The sequence below is a fragment of the Octodon degus genome, unplaced genomic scaffold (genome assembly GCF_000260255.1).
Source record: "Octodon degus isolate 3935 unplaced genomic scaffold, OctDeg1.0 scaffold00027, whole genome shotgun sequence".
NCBI lineage: Eukaryota > Metazoa > Chordata > Mammalia > Rodentia > Octodontidae > Octodon > Octodon degus.
The window spans coordinates 6,344,246-6,369,902 of NW_004524603.1; the positions used below are offsets into that span (position 1 = coordinate 6,344,246).

Genomic DNA, 25,657 nt, shown 5'->3' on the forward strand with positions numbered 1-25,657 from the left:
AAGGTCTTCTCTCCTGTTCAGGGTCAGTTAATGAGACAGTTTGCACACACCCTAAGTCTGCGAAAGTGAGAGCAGGGAATAAAAACTAAGATCGCTTCCTTCCCAATAGAGGATCAGACCAGAAAGAAACTGAGGCAGAACAGGCTTGACAGTCCCATCCATGAGGGGATATCTGTCCCAGTGAATCCTGACTCCCAGATTTAAGGATGGCTGCTATCAGGGCCTAGACCCACGCAGCTGCTCCATGCCAGACACTGACACGAGAAGAAGCTTCATTGGGCGGCGATGCACCAGGCTGTCCAGTGGACCCAGACAGCCCCGAACAAAGCAAAACGCGGGGCTTTTAAGGAGCTTTGTGGGGAGGGTGTTCGCAGTCCAGCCAGGATGTCTGCTTGAGAGCCAGTTATCTTCACAGGGACATCTGTGCTGTGAGTCAGGGCACAGGAGGTTTTCTGCTCTAGCACGTCCTCAGGGCGGGGAGCATGTCTCTCTTGACCCAGCAGCAGCCACACTGGTTGTTTATTTGGCTGAGGGGGTCCCATACTCTTAGGAGGCCATTTTATTTCCTATAGAGACTAGATTGCATCCAAAATCCATTTCACAAGATTTTCCAAATTCACATTTTGGTTAATGTTTCAAAGTCTGCTAGTGGGGGCTTCAGTGTTAACCCAGCACCACTGTCTAAAGTAAGGCAACAAACAATATTCACCAAACAAGTCAAGCAAGTCCAGCAAGGAATACAAGCAAATTCACCAACTAGTAAGTCTCTGTGCAACATATATAAAACAGGAATACAAGGCCCTGCCTGCAAATATAAAATGTCCCATTAAAGAAACATCATAATTTTCCCATCCTCTCAACTTAAATCTGCCATCACAAGGAATAAGCAAATGACAAACAAAAGCAAACACTGGGGATATAACTCAGTAGCACAGTGCCGGCCTGGCAAGCACAAGGCCCTGAGTTCGATTCCCAGTACCAAAAAAAGATAATTTTTGCTTGCCTAGATGAGTCACAATCCAGAATCAATTCACAATATTTAGGGATGCACTAAAATAGGAGAAAACACTCTTGCCAGGGATGTGGCTCAGTGGCATAAGTACCTGTCTGGCAAGGGAAAGATCGTGAGTTGAAGTTCCAATGCAAAAAAAAAAAAAAAAGCAAACTCTTACCTCTTTCTAATTATCTCAGTGGGACCACCAAATGATAGAGGAGAAATATAACTCTCAACCTGTCAAATGTCACTTATGCCACCACCCCTGGCTTGTCTTGCATATAATGGTTGCCCTCGTTCATTACATCCTATTTTGAGACCCTCTCCTGCTTAAAGTTATTGCTTTTGTTGTATATAATCTATGATTTAAAAAAAAATTTTTTTTTTTTACACCAGGAGTTGAACTCAGGACCTTGTGCTTGCCAGGCAAGTGCTTATTCTACTGAGCTATCTCCCTGGCCTTATATGATGTTTAGATTTGTCAGTGTGATCTTCAGTAGCTTTATTCCTTTTTAGTTCTTTCTTTCTTTTTTCTTTCTTTCTTTCTTTTCCTTTTTCTCCTTCATGAGTTTGGTGTTCTACTTGCTAAAGTATAATTTTTGAAAGTTTTTTTAAAAAACAAGGGTATGTTAGAAATAAATGCTTATATGCACTATATGCAAGTGTCTTCTGTGAATGATTGTTTAGCTAAGTGGAACATTCTAGGTTGCATTTTCTTTTCTACTTTTAATATTTTATTCCATTGTCTTCTGATTTTCATTTTTGCTGTTGAAATGTCTGTCTTTGCATATGATCTGTCCTTTCTATCTGCAGCTCTTTATCTTCTAATAGCCTCTCCTTCCTACTATACTTCCTCTTAGAGGAATTTGTTTTGATGTATGTTGGGCCTCTATTTTCCCCACCTTTCCTAGCTACTCCTTCATTTTATGTATGTATGTATGTATGTATGTATGTATTTATTTATTTATTTTGTGTGTCCAGCTCAGCCCACCAGGGGGCGGGGGCTGGCTGGCATGTGGTGCTGGGGGATTGAACCGCAGTCCCTGTGCTTTGCTAAGCTTGTTCTAAGTAGGTGCTTTAGACCATTGAGCCATCTCACCAGCCCCAGAGAAAGAGTCGGGATGGGGGCACGAACCGGTGACCTCACACTCCACAGCCCAGCGCCGAGACTGCCGCGCCAGGTTGCCGCCTTACTTCTTCATTCTTCATCATTTTTTAAAGATTTATATTTCTCATCATTACTAAAACTTTCTTTGGCCTTGTCGAATTTGTGTTTAATCTATTAATTAAAGGATTGATGTTAGTGACTATATTTTTCATTTTAGATAAATATCCTTTTTTAAAAAAACTACACATTCTTAGATCCTTATTTTAAATAGTTTTAACCATCCTTACTTTAGCCATCTGATAATTTTTCCTGAGAGTGTTTTTCTGGATGGTTTCCACTAATAGTTGATTGGTTCTTGTTTATTTTATTATAGCCATCCCTCAGCATCCACAGAGGATTGGTTCCAGGCAGTGTCTGAGGATATGAAAAACCCAAGGATGATCAAGTCCCTTCCATAAAGTAGCACAGTATTTTAATAGAATTTATGCAATTCTCCTGTGTACTTTAAATCATCTTTAGATTGCCTGTAATACCTAATACAGTATAAATGCCATGCAAATCATCTTTATACCAAATTATTTAAGGAATAACCACAAGATAAAAGTCTGCACGTGCTTAGGACAGAAACATGCTTAGTGCAGACAATATTTTAAATTTATGAATTGTTCAATCCACAGATTGTGACGGATAGGACCAACTGTATTTTGAACTGGGAGCCTGTTGCAGTTGGGTTGGATCAGTGGGTATCCCGTGTGGCCTGGCAGAGGGGAAGCCATTTACTCTGTGTTTGCAATTCTAAGATATATATTTTTTCTTTTTTGTTGTACCTGGGATCGAACTTGGGACTTTGCACTTGCCCAGCAGGCGCTTATGTCGCTGAGCTGTCTCCCCCGCCTTCTCGCCTCTTCTATGTGTTCCACTAGAGTCACTGTTGCCGGAGCAGGCCTACTATGTGTGAAAGCAGTTCTGTCATGGTAAGTCCCAGGGGAATGCCCTTCGTCCCAGGAAGAAGAAGACCTGTCTCCTCGCGCTGCGCCCCTGCACCTCACCCGCTAAGGGCCTGACTTTAGATGCGAGGAGGGGGGCCTCCTTGCGTGTTGCAGTACCCGCGTCTTCCTGCAGGGGCGCAGAGGAGGCGGAGCTGGACCTGCCCACCGTCCCTGACTGCCAGAAGCTTGTTTCCAACCTCAGCGTGCATCCACCTGTTTATCAAGCCTCCCTAATGATCTAAGGATGTGGGATCCCAGCCTGGCCCCAGTGTGCAGATCACGCACGCACCATTTCAAATCCTGCAGATACCATCAGCTTTGTCCCAGGTCTCGGAAGAGATCATTCCTGCTCTTCCTAATCTGCATTATAATCCCCTGGGTGACTTGGAGGGTGCCTTAATCTATTTTGTGGCTCCAGGTATGAAATTGTGCATTCATTGAAGTCATTAAAAAAAAAAAAAAGGACAGGAGGAAGATTAGAATTTTTTTTTTTTAAACCAGGAATTGAAAAAAAAAAAAAAAAAGAAAAATAAAACCAGGAATTGAACTCAGGATCTTAGGTGTGCTGGGCAGGATCTTTGGTGTGTGTTCCAGAGCTATATCCCAGCAAGAGTTATTGGTTTAATAAGAGTTGTGAACCCAGGACGAGGAAGAGCAGACTCAGGCCCCAAGACTGTGTGCTTGGAGAGAATGTGGATCTTGATCTTCTTGTCAGATACTCTCCCTGAAGGGTGTGGGCCACCTACCGAGGTTGAAGGATGTCTGGGCCATAAGAGGCAACCCCCTTCCAGAAAGGGCAGGGAGCTGCTCCAGAGAGAGGAAACTGTTGCTTGTTTTGCAGGGAAATAAAATTGTAGTGAGGCAGGCTCCAGGAGGCCTAGCCTGAACAACACCAGCAAGAACATTGTATAGGACTGTTGGGCATAGCTGAGCTCATAAGAGGAATCACTCACAGCCACATTAGCAACAGGGGGCATAGCTCAGGGGTAGAGCATTTGACTGCAGATCAAGAGGTCCCCGGTTCAAATCCGGGTGCCCCCTGCTACCCTATAACTTTTCTCACTGGGGTTTGTGTTGAAGATTCAACTCTGGTACCTAAATTTAAGACCTTGAACCTCTCCAAATCTGGAAAAATTCAAAAGTAATATAGACCCAGAGACTCCAGATGAAAAATTCCTCTAATTCTAAATTTTTGTTTCATATCTAAAGGATTTTGTTCGGTGTAACCTGCTGTAGTTTCATTTCTTTCGGCATGTTTTCGTGACCTCCAGACAGTGGTCCTGGTGCAGTGAATGTTTAGCCGGCTCTCCGTGGGCATTTGATATGTAGCGAGTTCCAGTTTCGTGGTATAAGTCATCCCACCACAGCCAATTTCAAGATACAAATATGACATCACTGAACATGGACTTGGAAGGTCTGATTTGTGCTGCCAGCTGGCACAGGGACGCCACTGTTCCCGGCCAGCGTCCTTGTGGAAGCAGGGGCTCTTCAGCCCTGCTCTGCGATTGGCGCTTCCTACCACCCGAGCAGTCACGCTCACGTTTGAGTCCTGGTGGATCCCAGACGCAAGAAAGACAAAGCTGGACAAGAAGGGTCTATGCGAAGCCAAACAGCCCAGTAACGAAAAGATCAAGCAGTGACAAGGATGGCTGAACAAACAAAGGGAAGCCATTGGAAACCTTTGTTACTAGCAATATGCTAGTGATGGTCTAACAGTCCTGACTCAAAGCTCTCAGGAATGCAAGATAAAATACGGCAAACACCTATCCTAGATGAGTTCAGCCTGGGTGTGTTGAGACAAGTTAGCACTGACATTTTCATAGCCACAGCAAGAAGAATACAACATAGCAGGGGGCACCCAGATTTGAACCGGGGACCTCTTGATCTGCAGTCAAATGCTCTACCCCTGAGCTGTGCCCCCTGTGCTAAGAGAGCTGTGAGCAATACCCGTCATGAGCTCAGCTGTGCCCAACAGTCCTATATAATGTTGCTGCTGGACCTCCCGCCTGCCTCGCTACAATTTTATTTCCCTGCAAAACAAGCAGCAAGTTCCCCTCTCTGGAGCAGCTCCCTGCCCTTTGTGGGATGGGGTTGCCACTTACAGCCGAGACACCCTTTATTGTTGGTAGGTAGCCCGGGCCCCTCAGGGCGAGTATCTGACAAGAAAATCAAGATCCGCATTCGCTCCAAGCACATAGTTTTGGGGCCTGAACCTGCTGCTCCTCACCTTGGGTTCAGGACTCTGTTACTGAACCAATAATTCTCCAATTTTCCTCCTGTCCCTGTTCCTTTTTAAATCAGTTTGACAAATGCACAATTTCATATGTAGAGCCGCATGATAGATTAATGTGCCCTCCAGGCCGTCCAGGGGACTAGAATGTAGATTTAGAAGAGCAGAAACGTGCTCTTCGGAGACCTCGGGCAAAGCTGATGGGATCTGCAGGATTTGAAATGGCGCGTGGTGTGCTCCCCGGGGCCAGTGCTGGGACGCTAAATCCTCGGAGATCTTTTGGAAGTTTGGTAAACATGCAGGTGCTGGCTGAGATTAGAAACAAGCTCCTTTGGAAGCGGGTGGGGGGTGTCTCTAGCTCTGCCTCCTTTGCGCCCCCGCAGGAGGACATGGGTACTGCAACACGCCGGGAGGGCCTGGTTTGGACCGGTGGAGCCAGCCAGGGTCAGCCAGAGCAGGCTGGGGCAGCGCGTTAAACCCTGCACGTGGTCACTGGCCCTCTGAGCTCCACTCTAGACCAATGGTTCCTAGTTTTAATGCGCAGCTGAGGCTCAGGAAGCAGATCCGGTGGGAGAGGGGAGCGTTCCAGAGGACAGTGAGAAACAGGTATGTGGAGTGCATGCACATATTTGTGCAGCAAAAGACACTGTCACCCAGCTCTTGGGGGGCTGGAAACAGGCGGATCACTACGAGTCCTACCTAGTAGTGAGACCCTGAACACCCTGTAGACACTTCCCTAAAATACAAAACAAGAAAAGACACTGTCAACAGGGTAAAAAGATCAACCCACAGAAAGAGTGACAATACTTGTGAATCACGTATCTTATAAGGAATTGGGACCTGGAATATACAGTAATTCCTAAAACTCAACAGCATAACAACCCAACCAAAAAACAGGCTTCAGCCTTGAGTGGTCATTTACCCAAAGAAGATATGCAAATAGTCACAGTCATGTGAAAAAATGATCAACATTCAAAATCACTAAGGGAATGCAAGTCAAGACTACAAGGAACCTTGTACACAGTAGGGTAGTGTCTTGGTTACTTTTCTCTTGTTACTGAGACAAAATACCTGACACCCACAATGAAGCAAGAAAAGGTTTACTTAGCTCATAGTTTGTGGAGGTTTCAGTCCGTAGTCCACTGGCTCCAAGGCAGGGTGGCACGTGGCACAGGAGCAGCAGTACATGGCTGCGGAAGACAGCAGAAGCAGCAAGAGCAAAAGGAAGAGGAGCCAGCCTCCTTCCCTCCCTTGTTTTGTATCTAGCCAGGGAGATGGCTCTGTCCAGACTGCTGGGATTAGGGCGACGCCAGTCCAGTCAGTGGGCGATCCGGCCATCAAGCACCCTCAGTCCCAGCACCCTTAATTCCAGCATTGCACTGGGAATTAATCATGGGCTCTAGATTCAGCTGCTTCAGAAAAGCCCAAGAATGGCTGCCTGAGGCTTGGAAGGGACATCTAGACACAGACTGTGACAGATGGCCACTACTACAAAAGCAGAAAGTGTTAATGAGGGTGGACAAATCGGAATCCTTGTATACCACAGTTGTTATGAAAAATTGTGAGGCCACAGTGGAAAACAACTTGGCCATTCTTTAAAAAGTTAAAAATACAGGGCCAGCCAAATAGCTCAGCGGATTAAAGCACCTGCTTAGGCAGACGCAGGGGCCAAGAGTTTGATCCCTAGGCCTGCCGTGCCAGCCCCACCTCCGGGGCACGCTGAGACAGCGATCGAGACTGGGCGTGGTGGTGCAGGCCTGTAATCCCAGCACTTGGGAGGCTGTAAACAGGAGGATCACTACGAGTCTGATCTACACAGTGAGACCCTGTAGACCCTGTAGACCCTGTCCTAAATAAAAAAATAAGTAAATAAATAAATACAAATAGAATAACTGCAGAATTCAGCCATTGTTCTTTGGATATATATATCCCCAAGTTGAAAGTGGGGTCTTAAAGCGATACTGCTGCACCTGTGTTCACAGCTGCCTTCTTCACAATAGCTGAAGTGCAGAAGCAGCCCAAGCGTCCAACAGGTGACTAGGTAAGAGAAAGTACAGGCTTGCCAAGAAATTTTACTCAGGCTTGAAAAACAAGGCAGGAGGCATTCTGAGCTGAGATTCAGAGCCTGGGGGGTGGCCTAGCCTCAGGCTCCAGGGTCAGGGTGTGCTTTGACAAGAGACACACATCACACGTCAGCTCTGTGGCGGGAATCTGACCGTGTTCCTACCACAAGTCTTCATTTTAGGAGCACAAGTGACACAGTACGGGGCCAGAATTTAAGGAGCATGGACAAATTTGCGAAGTAATTAATGTGGAGACAGCATAGAGCAGGGCAGGATTCACAAACTGTGGGCAACAGTGCGGCTCAGGCAAGTCTAGCAGTCAGGAATCCAACTGGGTGGCACCGACCTGTGAGGATGTCCTGCCACAGACTTTATTCCCAAGCTGGGTCTCCCTGTGCCGGTACTGGTGGGCTTGCGGCTGCGGCGCGCACAAGTCCATCCGAGAAGCAGGAGGCTCAGCCCCGGGGGAGGAGGGGTGCACAGGAGTGGAGGAGCCTCTGGTCGATTTGTAGCTTGTGGACCAGGGTCCGGCTGTGAACATCTACAGGCTAACCAGGGGTGAATAGGGCTCACAAACCACAGCTCTGAGTGTGGCAGCACAGGTGAAAGGCGCCGGGAAGCCCCAGCTTACCAGGAGGGGGTGTAGCTCAGGGGTAGAGCATTTGACTATAGATTAAGAGGTCCCTGGTTCAAATCTGGGTGCTCTCTGTTGATACTTTAGTTTACTGAGCTGTAAACTTGGGTGCTTCTTGTACCTCACTGAGCTATAGGATGATGTGCTGTGTCCAAACACAGAAAGACATGAGTGGTTTTTGCCTACCATTGGAATGGTCCTGAACTAGTTTCCATAACGTGTTTCTGGGCCAAGGAGATAGCACAGTGGCATCAGTGCCTTCCTGGCAAGTACAGAGTCCTGAGTTCGATTTCTGATACCAAAGCAAAACAAAAAATCAGCTAATAATGTGTTTCCCTGTTGTCCAATCCTTAAGCATGTGATTCCTGTAACATATCTGCTCCTGTACAGTACTTCACCTGGATTAGGTCTGGGCCACAGACAGAAAAGTCTTAATGTTTAGAGTTCTCTGGATCAACACGAGCCTCCCCTAGTGGAAGGCAGCGGTCTACTCCTCACCTTGGCAGCCACTGTGGGTTATGAAGGGCAATTAAAACTAGGGTGCCCTTTGTGCAAGGGACAGGGCTGTTCTGACATCTTGAAATGTCATCATACACCTGGGGCCCAAAGTACGAGAAATGCTCTCATTGTCCTGCATTCCACAATGAAAAATAGCTTTGTTATCCTGGCGTCTACATCTCATTTATTGAAGGAACTCAGACTGAGCTATAAGCAGGCTGGGTAGAAAACAGCCCATCAGAGCTGGCAGCGTCCTCTGGGTCGCAGAGCGGTGACTCAGCTGGAGAGTGGCCTCTGGTCGGTTGGTGGTGGGTCTACAGCACACTGTGGCTGTCCCAACACAAGTGACATAGGCCAAGAAGAAGACAAAGCTAGGCAGGGGAAAATGGCTCAGGGGTAGAACATTTGACTGTGGGCCAAGGGTTTCTTGGTTCAAATTCAGGTGCCCCTACTGCTGACTTGCTTTATTGTGGTCATTTTTTCAGGTGACATCAGATACCTGGCAGAAGCCAGAGTCCTCTTTTTAGTGATCTTTGTGTATTTCATATCTTTTTTTCCTGTATTTTAGGGACGGGTCTACAGGGTGTTCAGGGTCTCACTACTAGATTGGACTTGGAGTGATTCTCCTGTTTACAGCCTCCCAAGAGCTGGGATTACAGGTGTGCGCCACCACGCCCAGTCTCAATTGCTGTCTCAGCACGCCCAGGGGCGGGGCTGGCATGGCAGGCCCAGGGATTGAACTCCAGGCCCCTGCCCCTGCTTGCAGGTGCTTTAATCCGCTGAGCTATTTGGCTGGCCCTATCATTTTAACCACTGTAAATTTTCACACCAATACCATGGACGGGCACAGACTAAAAAAAACAACAAAAAACTTCCAATCTGTTTGAGTCATCCAGGAAATTCATTAGACCCACACAGCACCTCAGGGTCCCCTTCAGAGGCTCTGATCTAGTTCTCAGGGAAACCAAGAACTTTTGCTTTGGCCCAACCTTCACCCCACCCCCGCCCCAAGCCCAGTCTACCCCTTTCCTGTCCTCCCAAGAGTCTGTTGAGCAGCTCTCTCCTGGAGCGCAGCAGGTTCTGGGAGGTAAGTGCGCAGAGCGATCTCGGTGCAGACCCCCAGGTGTGTAGTGTCAGTACCTGGGCCAGGGACGTGGCCAGGAAGTGCTGGTCACCATAGAAGGTGGCAGTCAGCTGAGTGAAGGCGGTCAGATTGGTCTAGTAAAAAGGGAGGGTGCAGTACCAAAGCTCTAGAAGCAGAGGTGTCCCCAGGATGGCCAGAGCCACGTGTAGTGACACAGGTTTACAGAGCCTACTACACACACCTAGTTAGCCAGGTGGGGGCATAGCTCAGGGGTAGAGCATTTGACTGCAGATCAAGAGGTCCCCGGTTCAAATCCGGGTGCCCCCTCGCTAGGCTCATTTTTAGATATCACAGAGTAAAACTCCTTGAAGCCACTAATAAAGTACAAGATGGTTGTCACCCATATTGGCCCCTTATGAGCCGTGCAGTGTTTGTTCCACTGTGCGCTAGCTTCCAGAAACAGCCAGTAGAGGGCGCTGTGTGGTCCATGGGGTGGTGCCTGGCTGCTCACGTGGTGACACACATGGGGTCTTCAAGACCACCACCCTGAGGCTCCCGGCAGGGAAACCCAGCCCTTGCAGGAGATGAGCGAGGCTGAGGAGCCCAGCTTTCTTCCCTGGCAAATGCTCCGTCTCTGCAGGAAGCACTCCCTTACCCCCAGTTCCTTCCTCCTGCTCAGCAGGCGTCCCCTAAGGAGCTGCGGTGGTTCCCGGCTTTGTGTGCTAGGAGGATTCATACTCTGAGGATTGAGGACAATGTCTTACCCGTCTATGACCTCAACGTGCGTGACAGGACGCACAGCCAAGAAGCTCCGTGTTTGTTGAGTGGGTGGCTGATGGAGTAAAATAACGAGCGTCTGTCTGAGATTGTGGAGTACGGAGGGGCTCTCCTGGGCCACGCGTAGGTTCCCACGCCAGGGTGGGCCCCTCTTGTCCATGCACTGCGCGTGGATTTAGGGGAAGGACCAGAGTCTGGTGCCTTTCTAGGCATAAAGAGGTGGGTAGCGTCAGCGCAGTCCAGGAGACAGGGGCTAGGGGCGCTACCTAAGGGTGGAGAGGAGAGAGGGGAGGGCAGACCTCATCGAGCGGTTCCTGGAGCAGGCAGTGGATTCAGCGGACTACGAGTACAGATACTCCTCGTGTACTGACTTACCTATCTAACGACAGTGGGGTCTTACAACCCTGCTGCTAGGCCTTGTGGCCCATCGTGTTGGTGTTTTTTTCTTCATAGTTTGGTAAATCTTGTTGATAGATCCTCAGTGTCTTTTATTTCATACACTTTGTTTAGACAGTACTGTGATTTTTTTTGGGGGGGGGTTACTGGGAATCAAACTCAGCACTGTAATTTTGCTGATTGTCCTTTACTTTACAGCACTGTAGATAAGAGTTATGAAGATGAAAGCAAAGTGGTCAAGTTAGTTTAGTTTCTTTTGACCATTTCTTTCAGTGTGCTTTTTTTTTTTTTTTTTTTTTTTTTTTTTTTTTTTTTTGCTGTACTGGGGATTGAACTCAGGACCCTGCACTTGCCAGGCAAGCACTTATTCTACTGAGGAGCTATCTTCCCCGGTTACTCTTTCTTCCTTCCTTCTCCTTTCTTTCTTTCTTTCTTTCTTTCTTTCTTTCTTTCTTTTTTTCTTTCTTTTTTTCTTTCCTTCCTTCCTTCTTTCTTTCTTTCTTTCTTTCTTTTTTTATGAATTAGGGCAGGGTCTACAAGGTGTACAGGGTCTCACTACGTAGATCAGATTGGTATTGATCCTCCTGTTTTCAGCCTCCCAAGAGCTGGGATTACAGGCGCACACCACCATGCCCAGTCTCAATCTCCATCTCAGCATGGCATGCCCCGGGAATTGAACCCTGGTTGCTGCACTCTGCCTAAGCAGGCACTTTAGTCAGCTGAGCTATCTGGCTGGCCCTCTTTTGACCATTTCAGTGTTCTGAATGTCGTCATTGGCCGTCCTGTATACTAGTTCCCATTTAGTGACTGAATTCATTTAATGACCTGGTGACAGGAGTGGGACTGGGTTGTTTGGCGGGGGATAATCCTAGTGATATTTTAGGCGCATTTGCTAAGCATGTTGTGCACACAGACAGCGTTCGTGAAAAGAAAATGTCTTCAAAGTTGGTTTTATTCCTATAGTGCCTGATACTGGGGAGAGGTGAGCGACATGACATTTTCTGGATGCTGGGACAACATAAGACTCCTCCTACATAAGGAGTACCATACAGTCACCAAAAATGGATGGGTTGCCTGTCCTGATGCAGACAGGGCTGATTTAGGGCACAGTGTTAGGCTCCTGGTGGCCACAGAGGACCCAGGTGCACAGCTGTGCCTTAGCGCCAGAAAGACTCATCGGAGCGCTCTTCGTGTTGCGCTCACTTCTAAGGACTGTTTGCTCCCAACAGCTCCTCGGGCGATAATCAAATGGATTCTTTGGAATTAAATCCGTTCTCAGAGAGAAACTCTTCAGGAGTGATGCTTCCTTCGAAGCCCTTTGATATGGAGAAATGTCTCCTATCGTGTGAGTGCACATGCTTGCTCAGGGTTTCTGTGTTATGTCTGAATTGCATCTGCTTCGCAATTGTGACCTTTGATGAGTGCTTTCTACCTCATTTCTGCGCTGTGAGATAGCTTGGACTTTCTGAATAATTTCACCCCTGCCTTGTCAGAAATGCGGGATCAGTACTGGCAGAACCAGTGGATGTGGTGAGTTGTGTGTGCTGCTGTACTTTATTTTAAAAGTTATTGGAGAGCAGGTATTCTTAAGGAAAGCAGATCATTTTCATTGAACTCTTTTGAGAACACGATGGCTAATACAGATATTCCTTGTTTGACAGCTCACCTGGCTAACCACTCTCCAGTCATTTAGCAGATGCACTGTTCAGATGCGCTCGTGACCCAGCACTTGGTCTTTTTTTTTTTTTTTTTCCTTGTAGAACCAGAGATTGAACTCAGGACCTTGCGCTTGCCAGGGCCTTGCAGGTGCTTATCCTACTGGGCTATCTCCCTGGCCCCCGCCACTTGGTCTCATGAGCCACTTTTTTTATACATTTCTCTACATCTTGTTGACAGAGATTATGTGTCTTATTTTGGACAGTACACCTTGTTTATACAGTATGGTAGCTTTTTCTACCCTCCAAGGTATACTGTAATTTGTCTTTCTATCCAAGGTATTTCCCACGGAGTCCAACATGCACCGTGATGGAGTGCTCTTGACCGAGCGCACACTGGTGATCACGGAGCAGGCAGAACCAGCCGATGCGGGTAGAAACCAGAACAGCCCTTGCTTCCTTAGGGTGGTGGTGGGGGTCGGAGGTGAATTTCACCTGCACTGGGAAATTTTCTGGGAATGGCAATGTTGTGTATTTTTGGACTGTAGGTTATACTTCGTATGTTTTTTCAGAATTTATTAGCTAGCACATGTAAAATCCTTGCATCTCTCTAGATCATATGGCAATAAAATTAACATACCTTTTCCATCATCCTGTCCTGACAGACCTATTTTTTATTTTTGTATTTTAGGGAAGGGTCTACAGGGTGTTCAGGGTCTCACTACTAGATCAGACTCGTAGTGATCCGCCTGTTTACAGCCTCCCAAGAGCTGGGATTACAGGCGTGCGCCACCACGCCCAGTCTCAGTGGCTGTCTCAGCATGCCCTGGAGGCGGGGCTGGGATGGCAGGCCTGGGGACTGAACCCCCAGCCCCTGCACCTGCTTGCAAGTGCTTTAATCCGCTGAGCTGTTTGGCCGGCCCTAGTCCTGCCTTTTAAGGACAAATACAGCTAGAATATTGGAGCGTTTTGGGCTTGCAGCGGCATGAGCCAGCTTGGCGTGCTCCCCTTCTCTGTTCTTCCCTGGCTCCACCCTACTCTCCATGAGCCTTCTGGGCAGATGTGCAATGCCACACAGCCTGGCCCAGGCTGCACCCCAGCAGTAGCCATGCCCAGGACGCCTAGTGGCCCTAACAGTGTGCTCACCAGCGACTCTGGGTGTGAGGTTCTGGCCAAGGTACCTACACAGGCCCTGGGAACAGGTCAGAAGCTCCAGGGCCCCAGTGACCCAGAGGGTAGGACTGAGGGCAGAGGGTCCAGGTAAGTGCGTCTTCCCAGGAGAGGCACCGCTGGAGGAGACAGAGAGCAGGGCTGGCTGGACAGAGGTGTGGGGGCGGAGGCTCCTGTTAGCACCCGCTGAGCCAAGCCCGGGTACTCCTGAGCGGCAGGGCTGACTCCAGAGCCCACTGCGTGCGTGCAGAGCTCTTGCCTACACCGTATTCTGGAGAACAAGAACACCTTCCTCTGCAGTTAACAGCCCCATGACTGCCAGCTACCCCCTCATCCTGGAGCACCTGTCTCTGGGGCTTTCTTCTCTGTCACCTGCTTACTTCTGTTTCTTTCTCTTCAAGACCTAGTAGTTGGTAGTCTAGAAAGGGGCTTGTCTTAGTCTCTTTGCAATTGCCATAGCAAAATATCTGATCCTAGGTCACCCATAAGGAAAAGAATCCTATTAGGTCACAGTTGTAGAGGTTGAGAACTCCAAATAGCATAGCACTGGCTTCTGGTGAAGGCTACCTTTCAAGTGTGGTCTGGAATCACAAGGTGGGGCTGGAGGTGGAGAAAGGGAAGGGAAGGAACAAGGAAGAGGAGGAGAAAGAGGAGGAAAGAGGGAAGGGGGAGGGCGGCTGGCATTGTAAGGGAAGTGAGAGACTAAAGAGACTTAAGCAGAGGCCAGCCTCGCTGTTTGACCAAAACCCAGTCTTATCGCCCTAACCCACCCCGGACAGCAGTATTAACCCTTCACAAGTCACCCATCCCAAGGGCCGTCTCTCAAAGGTCCTACCAGTTTCCAGTGCCATTGCACTGTGGACCATTCTTCAACGTAAGTGGGAACAGACCCGCCCCACAGTATAGCAGGTCTTCTTCATACCCCAAAGGACAGAAAGAGCACAGCATTGGTAAGCCCATAGGGCAGTTAGGTGGATCCTAGTGCTCACCTTGAGCTACTTAAACTCTGATCCTCAGTCTTTCTATACGGAAATAGGAATTAGAATAATAGGTTGTAACGGTTGATTGACTGGGTCAACTTGAGAGTTTTAGAAGCTGAACTAAATGGGCTCACACTTCTACTCCTTGGGGTGTAGAGGACCCACCCTGGGGCAGCTTGTCCCGTAGAGACTACAAAAGGTAAATGAGAAAGGACGATGGATGTCAGTCCTTCGGAAGAGCTCCAGTCTTCGCCTTCAGCTCGGACGTCGTCACCTGGCCTCTGGTGCTTACTCTCTGGCTTCCTCACTGAGTCCTTCAACCTCCCAGTATAGACTCTTCAGCCTTCCCAGTGCAGCCCCTTGATGAGTGAGCAGGGGGTGGGTGTGGGGATCCTGGAGAGTGGGAGGGACCTGTCTAGGATAAGTTGAAAAATAAGTTGCTGGTGTTATCAGCTGTCTAGGAGTAAGCAGAAACTTACACTGTGTTGCAGGCATGCTGAGTGTGGCTAGGAGGGTACAAGGCACTCATCAGACACCCCTCGCAGGCAGGGGGCATAGCTCAGGGACAGAGCATCTGCGTGCAGACCAAGAGGCCCATGGAGGGAACCCAGGTAGTCCCTGCTGTGTGTTCTTTTGCTCACAGAAGCTAATTCATATCTGTTGTGCTTTCCTTTATTCCAACTATCCTTCTCCCAGGAGCTGGAAGTTGCGTGCTAACCGTCTGACAACTTGTAGTTGGAAAACCCCCCATCTGTTCCTGCACCCCCGCGTCTCTGGGATTCTTGGCACGTGGCTGCTTTCTTCATGCTTGCATCTAAATTCTCCCACCTACTGGATTTGTAAAGAGAAGCAAGGTCTGTGATGCAGAATTCTTCGGGGCTTTTCCAGGGCAGAGACAGTGACAGATGCAGTGCACTTCCCAGGGATAGATGGCCTTACCTAAGCCCAACATCAGGTTCTTTGTGTAGGGCAGACCCTCTGCTCTGACCCACTATCTCTCCCATGCCTGGAGTGGTGGCTGTAACACGGAGACCCAGGCTCTGCAGTGCCGTCCTACAAATGCCTGCTGCTGAGCACTGGGACACGGTTTCAATTATGGTCCCTTCTGTCCTCACTGAAGGAAGAAAAGCATGGGCTGGGAGCCCAGGCAGGATGGCGTGGGTGGCTTTGGATACAGTTGGCCAGGTGGTGGTTCAACCACAAGGGCACTAGGAAATAGGGTTGGCCACCTTTGCGTACCTGGGCTGATGATGGCATGCCAGGACAGGCCTGGGAAGCTGTGGCACCGAGGGCAGGCCTGGCATTTTCTATAGAGTTGGTCCTGACGGGGAGCTGTAGCTTAATGTTGCTAAGCTGCATGTTACCCCTCAGATGGCATTACTTTGGAAACCTTGGCACCGCAGAGAATACAGCTCAGGTGTGGATCACTTGGCTGCATTTGTTTGCAGAATAAGAGATCCTTGGTTCAAATCCGGGTATCTTCTTATTTACATGTAATTCTGAAAGCTAACTGATCCACACCCATCTTCTGCTGACCCTCAGGAAATGGAAGAGGTCTGCATGCTTTACGGATTCTAGAAAGATCCCACATCCCAGAGCTGGATGACGGTACCGCTGATGTCCCTGTTAGTGCCAGGCTGCCCTCCTGAGCCCACTCTAGTCCCTCAAGGCCCCAAGGCTCCCCTGATGTGGGATCCCCGCTGATTAGTGCTGAAGGCTGGATACCTGACTGCAGGCCAAGAGGCGCAAAGCTGGGGCCTGCTTAGCACTTACTTGCCACGCCAGAAGCGTCCTTTCCTGACGCGTTGTTCAGGTGACTAGGCACTGCTGTCAGAACCCTTCCTCGGTCCTGTGTCGGTTTTCTTTTGTGCCATCAGTTACCTGGTTTTAAAGATTCAAGCACAATTCAAAAGTTTTCAATTCGTTCATGTTTTCAGTTTATGGCATGAAGGGAGGTGCTGGGTCAGAGTTTACCCGGCCGGATCTTGCATCAGGATTACTGGCTGAGCTTGGTAAGTTTACGGATAACCCCTTGTGACGCTGACCTAGGACCACTGCGGGGGAATCTAGAAACTTTTCATTTTGGTAGGTGACATTACTCATATCTACCAATGACATCATAAGGAAAACTGAACGGAACGACAATGAAAACACATAGCCTAAGATCTGTCATGGAAAATGAAAGCAGCAGGCGGAGGGAATTTTATTGTCTCAAATAGTGAGGGGCGTCGGTGGCTGACCTACGCGGACGGTGCTAAATAGAGCTAAGAATCGGGTTGCACATTGCCAGGTTTCCAACTATTTCACTTTTCTATAAATATCTAAGATTTTCCACAATCACTTGTCTCAGCCACAGTTTTGGTAAACACACAGCCGAGCCTAAGACAAAAATGAGTAAAAAACAAACATCGCTGGAAAACTTCTTTGATTTTATGTAAGTGAAGGTCAGCAGCAGGTTACTCTCTAACCCATGGGGAGAGTAGCCTTTTCCTAGGGACTGAGCGAGTCATGGGAAGGCCGTCCAAGGATCCCCGAGGGGCCCTAGGAGTTTTCCATGATTTAGTTCTTGTGGTGAATGTGTGTGTGTGTGTGTGTGTGTGTGCGCGCACACACACAACTTCATCCAGCTGTGTGTGAAGACGATGCACTTTTCTGCATGTAAACCACGTTTCAATGAAAAGTAACTAGAAAGGAAACCATCAGGGACATTCCACATTTCCTGAGTTTCTTATTTGATTCATTTAAAAGTACACACCATATGTGGCCATTTTTTAAACCTGTGGTCATTTTTGACAATCTTTTTGCTCTTCAATTCAGTCTGTGTTTCCCTCTTGTATGGAAGATGCTCTGGTTCACTCCAGTACTTTCACATATGGGGACTTTGAAGGCTGGATTTCAGTGTTACTGTTTTTCTGTCTGTGACGCGTGCTAGCTGATTTCCTTGTGAGCTTTTAACTGGCTCAGCAAATAGTGTGCAGAGCCCACTATGCACCTGTGCTGTTTTACGCATTTTCCCAGCATCGACTCATTTAATGTCCAAAGCACCGCTTCAGGTTTCTACTGTTACAATCCCATCCTACAGCTGGGGCACAGGGTGGGCCAGACCTGCTGCAGTCTGTCAGCTGGAGCCGGGCGGGAACTCAGGCTGTCAGCCTGCTGAGTCCATTCTGTGGACGGCCACGTGACCCTGCTTCTCCTCAGCTGGTGGCACTTCCTGATCCTTCAGTTATCTTAGTTTGGTGCCTTGATGCTTCCCGGGCCCTTACATCACCTTCTATCTTTCGGAGGGCTCGTCCTCCATCGTTCACCATCTGCCTCACTAAGCTCGGGGAGTTGGACGGTACATCCTTCAGCATAGAGTGTAATTTTGTGGAAAGTGCCCCAAACTGAGAATTGGGCCAGCGGGGTCAGAGTGACTGTCAGGACCTGTGTCAGGAAGGGCCCCTCAGATGGCTGGAGGCTTTCTTCATAGGCTCTGCTGTGAAAGTCACCGCCATGACTCTGAGGATCATTCTAGCAGCCAGTGGCAACGCTGCTGCTAGCAGCAGGACTGAAGCTGGGAGGACCCTGGCTCTAAGTTCTCAGGAGGGCATCTGTGTCCTATTAATACCCGGGGTGGGGGTCAGAGAGATGGCTCAGTAGAATAAGCGTTTCCCTGGCAAGCACAAGGGCCTGAGTTCAATCCCCAGTTCCACAAAAAAAAAAAAACAAAAAAACAAAAAAACACTGGGGTGGGGGTGAGTTTTGTCTACTGCAGCCCCGGCACCTCTGAAGCGCTCCCGCCTGGAAGTGATCACTCCAGTTACAGTGGCCAGGGTGTGGCTTTAGACATGAAGATATTAATCCTTACACTGGCCAGAGGGGGCTCTGCTCAGAGGTAGAGCATTTGACTGCAGACCAAGAGGTCCCCAGGGCAAATTTGGGGGCCCCCTACTCACCACTAGTTCTGACACTTTAGATACAGGCCTGAATTTCAACTCTTTAGTAACATCAGAGTAAACATTTCATTTTATTTTTTGTTGAACCAGCAGATGGTGAGGCTTTCCTATGTTGATTCTTAACCCCTAGTTTAAAATGGAATACGGGAGGAGTCTGTAAAGTGCCTTTCCCAGGCCCCGCCCCAGACCTATTAAACCTGAGATGAGAAGGGAGCAGGGCGGAGCCGCAGCTACAGCTCTGGGGACTTCTAGGCTCAGCAAAGGCTGAGAGCCAGCTGTGCACAGGACTTCCGGCAGGTTCTGGGCTCTTGCTCGTTGTCACCATCTTGGGTTCTGCGAAGAGCCACCCCGGGCAGCAGACAGCTTTGCTTCACCTCACACCACTGCCCGCATCGTGTGGTTGCGTGGTTGTCATGGGCCCCTCTGAGCTGCACGTGACCCCGCCACAGCTCCCTCCACTTTTTCATCTTCTGCCTTTGGAAGTGCAGCCTGAGCCAGTTTTTCAGTTTCTCTTCTTTGACAATCAGGGCACTTTCAGGAGGGAGTGTGACACAGGGGAGAGGGGGCTCCACACCAGGAGCCCTGAGTGCCTCTTACAAGGCTGCAGGCCTGCTGGCCACCTCCAGGACTGGCTGGGTGACAGAAGCCCTCTCCCTGCACAGTCACAGGCTTTTCAAAGGACAGAAGGAGGCTGGCAGGTTGGGGTCAAGAGGAACATGGGGCCTCATGGGACCACCAGCATCTACAGGATCAGCGAGAGCTGCAGTCCCCTCTCTCTGTGTCCCTCAGGAGGCGCCCTTGCCACCTCCCTCCTACACCACCATCTCCCTTCCTCAGGGAAGAGGCTCCTCACCTTCCTGGCTGCGTGGAGGACTTCCTAGCAGAGCAGGCACTCTCCCGGGAGAAACAACAGAGCCTTTCTCTGCCTATGGCGCTGTCCCCACGACTGACTTCTGAGCGCTTCTCTGAGTGAGGAGGCCAGTTTATCTCCTTTTTACCACCAGCTTTGACACAGGCTTTGGGGGTACTTGGGCATCTGCATTCTCACCCTGACCTTAATCCCTTCACATCCGTAATCTCCAAGAAATTGAGAGGTCAGGGAGCAGAAGAGGCCAGGGTTGAGAGCTGGCACCAGGGTGAGACAGGGCTGTGCTGCTGAGCAGGCTCGCTGGTACAGGAGTGTCCCTGAGCCACCACAGGGGCACCTTTACTCCGCAGAGCCATCCAGTCCACCATGACGGCCCAGCTGGGCGGGCGGAGGACATCTGGTGTGTGGAGCCACAGTGACAGCAGAGAGATGGCAGGGAGGCGGATGACGGCAAGGGAGGGAGGGCTTTGGGCTGCAGGGCTGTCCTAGATCTGAGGAAGCGGCCGTGGGAGGATCAGCTGATCCCCTCAGGCTTCTTGGGTTTCTTCAGTTACCTCAAAGACTCAGTCCCTTGAAGGTGGGGAGCATCCTGACCCTCATAGTAGTTATCACACAGGCATGTCAGAAAAGAAAAGCTGCCGCCACCCCGTCCTGATCTCTTCAGTCTCCCTCAGGGGTAGCCCCTTAACTATTGGACTAGCCTTTAACCGTTCCCCAAATTCGCCGTGTCATCCACTTCGCGCTGTAGGTCATCATGCCCTTGGACGCACACACGTTTGAACACACATCCGAATGTGTTCGTGATCTTTTCTGATATAACGAGGTGTCTGCGCGTGTTTTCGAGTGTCCCAGGGGCCTCGCGTCACGCGTGTGGCCTGCGAGCTGCTTTCCCCACTTCAGCCCCGTCTTGGCGTCCTTCCGTGCTCGCGGGTTGGACCTTCTTATCCCTGGCTGTGGCCTCGTGTTCCGCCCGTGAGGCTTTAACCAACATCACTCCGTGAATATTTGAACGTCTTCTGCGTTGGCACTGGTGCTGACGGCGCAATGCTTGGACAGTTTTCATCCTGCTAGGACTATTTCTGAGGGGCGGAGCCCTGGGAGTGGGACCTTTAGAGAGAACAACATTTAGAAAGAAACTTTCTTGTGCAAAAGCTATATGCTGGATGTGGAAGAGATGCAAAACAAATAAAAACAGATACAAGGCTGCAATCGCCCAGAGACTCACTCAGAAACAATTTGCAATCTGCCTCTAAATGATAAATTATCACAATTACTCTTTTCATTTGCCGTGAAAGAGCAGCTCACCCGTGGCTTTGACCTTCAGGCGGCTGTCACCTACACTCCACTCTGTCCTCAGTGCAGTCCATGAGAAAAAAATATAGCTACCGAGCAATTGTTCTTGTGGTAGGGGGTCACCTGCATGATTTCGCAAGGTTGCTCCGCTAAGTGAGGCAACAAACCCAGTAGTTCTGCTCAGCCGGAGTCCCTGGGGAGTGCTGAGGAGACAGGACAGGTCTAAGAGAGGAGGGAATGCGAGTTTAGAAAGACGGGGAGAGCTGAGAGGTCCTGCCCAGCAGGCTGGACTTGCCTGCAAAGCATGCATTTGTATAAAGGGTGCTGCTACCCCGTAACCCTCACTAGGGAGGCGTCCCTCACGAGTGGAGGATTTGACTGAGGATCAAGAGGTCTGTGGTTCAAATCCAGCTGGGCCCAAGTGCAATCTGCTTTATTGACAACCCCGGAAGAGTCTTTTCTCGAGGTATCAGACTACCACTCTGCCTGCTTTGCACGTCAGATTTGTCTGCTGACATAAAGTATATTGGGCACGAGACATGGTTTTGGGGGATGGAGTTCGTTCAGTTGTTTCTTGCACTACAGGTAATTAAATACAGAGCTGAGAACTTCTTGCTGAACTTCTCCCGCTGAGTTTCATCTCTAGCGTTCTTTTTTGTTTTGAGACAAGGTCTCAGGGAGTCCTGAAGTTGCCCAGCTGCAAACCAAATTCCGATCCATCTGCCTCAGTCTCCTGGAAGGGCTAAGATTAGAGATGCCTGTCAGCAGGATCAGATAAGCACTTCCTTTGAATACTCCGTGAGGGTTCAGTAGTCTGTGTTATGTTGCTTTATTTGTTTTGTTTCGTTTTGTTTTCCTCTAGTTGCATTTTTGACAACTTCAAGAGCAGTTCCTAGTTGGTCCTCTGTAAGGACCAGAGAGCAAGCCTTTAGACAATGGCGCCTTCCCCTTCCAGGTCCTCTAGGGCTGAACTTTCTCCAAGGAAGCGAAGAGGATGAGCAGGTCACCCACACCCACGTGGACCCCCTCCCAGGTGACCTACCCGAGCCAGCCCTTCCTTGCAAGTTCAGCCACCCTCAGCTTTCTTGTGTGGCCATTTCTCCTTGGTCCCCAACCACTGAATCCCTCATCCCCATTCTGAGAATGGTGTGAGGCTGTAGAGAAAGGACAGCCTGCAGCCTCAGAAGCCTGTAGCAAGCTCCCTCACTCCCTGTGCCCAGTGTGACTTGTACTTGTGGGTCCCAGCCAGGTGGAGTCTGTGTAGAGCTCAGTCAGGGCCCCTTAGGACCTCAGAGAGGAGGAGGCAGAAAGTAACCCTGGTCCTTGGGTGACTCCACACAGCCAGATATGCTCTCCGCAAAGTCTAAGGTGGTAGGAGGGCATGAGCGTGGGTCAGAGCATGGGCCTGCACGTCAGGCAGGCAGGGAGAGGGCCAGGCTGCCACGGGCTGGCTCGTCCTTTCCTACTGGCGATAAATGCAACCTCTGTGCCATGTCATGCTGCAGGGACACAGATCTCCATCCCTGCCATGTGAGCTCCTGCCCGTGGACCCTCCATCCGTGTCCCTTCTTGTCTCTGACACAGGAGACCTTGTGCACATGGAGCCTGGGTGAGGAATGGACGAGGGGTGAGGGAGCGAGATCCATTTTTGCCCCAGAGTGCTGAGTGGAAAGAAGACCCTTCTCAAAGACACGAACTCGGCTTATCATGGGGTCAGGCCTCCCAGGTGTGTTCTCCACCCCTGTCATCATTTTCTGACCTATGACTCTCCGAGTGACCAAAGAAAATTATCTCTTCCCAAGTGCCTGTGAACTGGCGTCCCCAGGAATGCATGAGAGAAACACAGAGCTCTGGTCCCCTTCCCTGAGGCTCTAGCTTAGTTCTCAGGGGAACCCAGATCGTCTGCCTAAGCCCAGCCTTCACTGCGCCTCCACCCAAGCCCAGCCTACCCCCTTCCTGGCCTCCCAAGAGGCAGCAGCTCTGTCCCGGACAGCAGCAGGTTCTGGGAGGTGGGAATGCAGTGTGACCTTGCTGCAGCCCTCCAGGCTTGTGATGCCAGCGCCTGAGCCAGGGCCTGGGACCAGGCGGGGCTGGTCACCACAGGAGGTGGCAAACGGGTGAGGCAGTGGTCATGATGGCCTAGGAGAAAGGGCACACATGATGATGGCAGATCTCTAAAAGCGCAGGTGTCCCCAGGATGGCCAGAGGCAGTGTGGTCACACAGGCTTACAGAGCCTACTACACACACCTAGTCAGTCAGCTGGGGGCATAGCTCAGGGGTAGAGCATTTGACTGCAGATCAAGAGGTCCCCGGTTCAAATCCGGGTGCCCCCTGCTGGTGACCCACTTTATTGCCAAACCTACAAGGGTCTTGTCTCCAGTCACTCTGCCTATATTGTGTGTTACCTTTCTCTGGTGACATCCATGGCACAACGCATCATTTGGGGTCATGCCTTGAGAGGACAGTGTCCTTCCCTTTCAGGTCTCCTTAGCCTGAAGCTTTCTGCAGGAAGGCACAACATGATGAGTAGGTCACTTAGTCCCGCCTCTAGTACATGGACCTGCCACCCAACCATGTGACCTCCCAACACCGGCCCCTCCATGCAGCTTCAGACCTCCTGGGTTTTCTTGTGTGATCATTGCCCTTGTGTCACTGTCCTTTTTTCTTTTGTCCCCAACCCCTGAATCCTTCACCCTCATTCTGAGCAATGATGTGAGCTTGTGGAGGAACGATTGCTGGGAGCTTTGGGAGCCCACACCAAGCTCACTCCCTCCCTGAAGGCTGTGGGATTCCTGACACTGAAAGTGTAGTTCTCAGTTAACAGATAGGTGATGACATAGCTTGTCAGACAAGGCCAACACAGTCTGTGCCCTGATCGTCCTTTGCCAATCCCAGGGAGTCTGGGGCATCACCACCTCAGCTTCTTTCCATAGCATTTGGCCCCTCATGTCCCTGTGCCTCATGGTCCTTGCTATGTGCCCTGAGGTCTACATGGTCCTTTGGTGTCATAGTGCTGGTATTGCTAGACCAAGGACACAGGGCAGAGGCTGCTTAATGGACACGTGCATCCTGAGTCTTGGGCCCCTGATGAGCAAACAGCTCAGGACTCTTGTGGCTATGTTTGGGGCATGCTTGGGCTGTGACCCCTCGAGGAAGGTGTCGCCCTCAAAGCCCACGTAGAGAGGAAGAAAGGAGAACAGTATAGATGAAGAATGCAGGCCAAGGCCAGAGCTCCCTGTGCACAGGGCTGAGGGGACGGCAGAGAGCAGCAAGGGTGTGGAGGACGAGGCCTCCTGCACTCAGAGAGGAGAGTGGGAGTCCAGCTCTACACAGCAATTCCCTCTCTGATGGCATGAGGGGGCAGAGCAGGAGGCCAAGGGGAGGGTCTGGGTGGGGTGAGGATTTCTCCCCTCCTGGGAAAGGACTTTGGTGGAGGAGGGGCAAGGAAAGGACCCAGCCAGGTGAGGTCTGTGGAGAGGCCAGTCAAGTTCCCTGAGACCATGAGATAGGAGGAGACAGAATATCCCCGGTACTGGGGGAATGCCACAGAACCAAAGCTGCTCCCACCAAAGACCAAGGATTCGGGAAGGTGTGCGTGTGGGTCAGAGCATGGAGCTGCACATCAGCAGGCAGTGTGTGGGCCAAGGCTGTCACTGGCTGGCTCTTCCTGGCCTCCTGGCCACAGGTGGCAATCAGTGTGCTGTGGTCTGCTCCAAGGACATAGATCTGAGCCCCTCCCATGTCACCAGCTGGCCTTGGACAGAATCCTGCATCCAGGTCTATTCTGGTCTCTGATGGGGAGACCTTGTACACATGGAGCCTGAGAAGAGTGAAGAGGAGGAGGGGTAACAGTCTGCTTAAGTTTTGTCCCAGAGTGCTGTGTGCAAAGAAGCCCCATCTCGTCAGCATGAGCCCTGCCTACCATGAGGTCATGAATCTCTGTGACTTCTTAATGGCTGGCTTCATTTCCAGACCTGTGACCTTCCAGGTCTCCAATGAAATCAAATTCTTTCAAAATGTTTGTGGACTACAGCTGCTCAGGAATCCCCTTAGAGACACACAGCCACCCTGGGTCACCTTCAGAGAGGCTCTCACTTAATTCTCAGGGAAACTAAGAACTTCTGCTTTGGCCCAACCTTCACCCCACCCCACCTCCACCCCAAGCCCAGCCTACCCCCCTTGCTGTCCTCCAAAGAATCTGCTGAGCAGCTCCGTCCTGGAGTGCAGCAGGTTCCGGAAGGTGAATATGCAGTGCTATCTCACTGCAGGCCTCGAAGTTGTAGTACCAGTGCCTGAACCAGAGACTGGAGCCGGGAGGTCCTGGTCACCAGAGGAGGGAGCCATCAGCTGTGCAGAGGCGGTCAGACTGGCGTAGCAGGAAGGGTGGACATGACGATGACAGAACTCTAGAAGAGCAGGAGTCCCTAGGATGGCAAGAGCAGGTGTGGTCCACAGGTTTATGGTGCCTATTACACACACCTAGCCAGTCATCTGGGGGCATAGCTCAGGGGTAGAGCATTTGACTGCAGATCAAGAGGTCCCTGGTTCAAATCCGGGTGCCCCCTACTGATGACTAACTTTATTGCCAAACCTACAAGGGTCTTGTCTCCTGTCACTCTGCCCTCCACTCTGCCTACGATTCTTCCAACATTGTGGAACGTTCAAGAGGATGAGTAGGTCACTCAGTCCCACCCTCTCCTACACGGTCCCACCACCCACTCATTCAGGTGAATACCAGCCCTTCTGTCCAGCATCAGTCTTCCTCAGTTGCTTGTGTCACCATTTCACGTGCATTGTCCTTTCTTCTTTTGTCCCCAACTGTGAGACCCACATTGTATTCTGACCAATGGTGGGAGCTTGTGGAGAAAGGACTGCCTTCTCCTCAGAAGCACACGTTGAGCTCTCCCAGGCCCTTGGTTCCCCGTCCCTTGTGTCTGCATTCTGTACTGGCTAATGATTCACGCGCATCTCTAGGGGCA

General features: G+C 50.2%; 6 non-coding genes across 6 annotated transcripts; 5 read left to right on the top strand and 1 right to left on the bottom strand.

Annotated features, from left to right (window-relative positions):
• The first annotated feature begins 4,060 nt into the window (after window positions 1-4,060).
• Window positions 4,061-4,132, top strand: Trnac-gca. The gene has a single exon. It is a non-coding gene; the product is annotated as a tRNA-Cys (tRNA).
• Window positions 4,133-4,940: 808 nt separating this feature from the next.
• On the bottom strand, window positions 4,941-5,012 carry Trnac-gca. The gene has a single exon. It is a non-coding gene; the product is annotated as a tRNA-Cys (tRNA).
• Window positions 5,013-8,020: 3,008 nt separating this feature from the next.
• On the top strand, window positions 8,021-8,092 carry Trnay-aua. The gene has a single exon. It is a non-coding gene; the product is annotated as a tRNA-Tyr (tRNA).
• A 1,763-nt stretch (window positions 8,093-9,855) lies between these two features.
• On the top strand, window positions 9,856-9,927 carry Trnac-gca. The gene has a single exon. It is a non-coding gene; the product is annotated as a tRNA-Cys (tRNA).
• Window positions 9,928-22,939: 13,012 nt separating this feature from the next.
• Trnac-gca lies at window positions 22,940-23,011 on the top strand. The gene has a single exon. It is a non-coding gene; the product is annotated as a tRNA-Cys (tRNA).
• A 2,160-nt stretch (window positions 23,012-25,171) lies between these two features.
• Trnac-gca lies at window positions 25,172-25,243 on the top strand. The gene has a single exon. It is a non-coding gene; the product is annotated as a tRNA-Cys (tRNA).
• The last annotated feature ends 414 nt before the right edge of the window (window positions 25,244-25,657 follow it).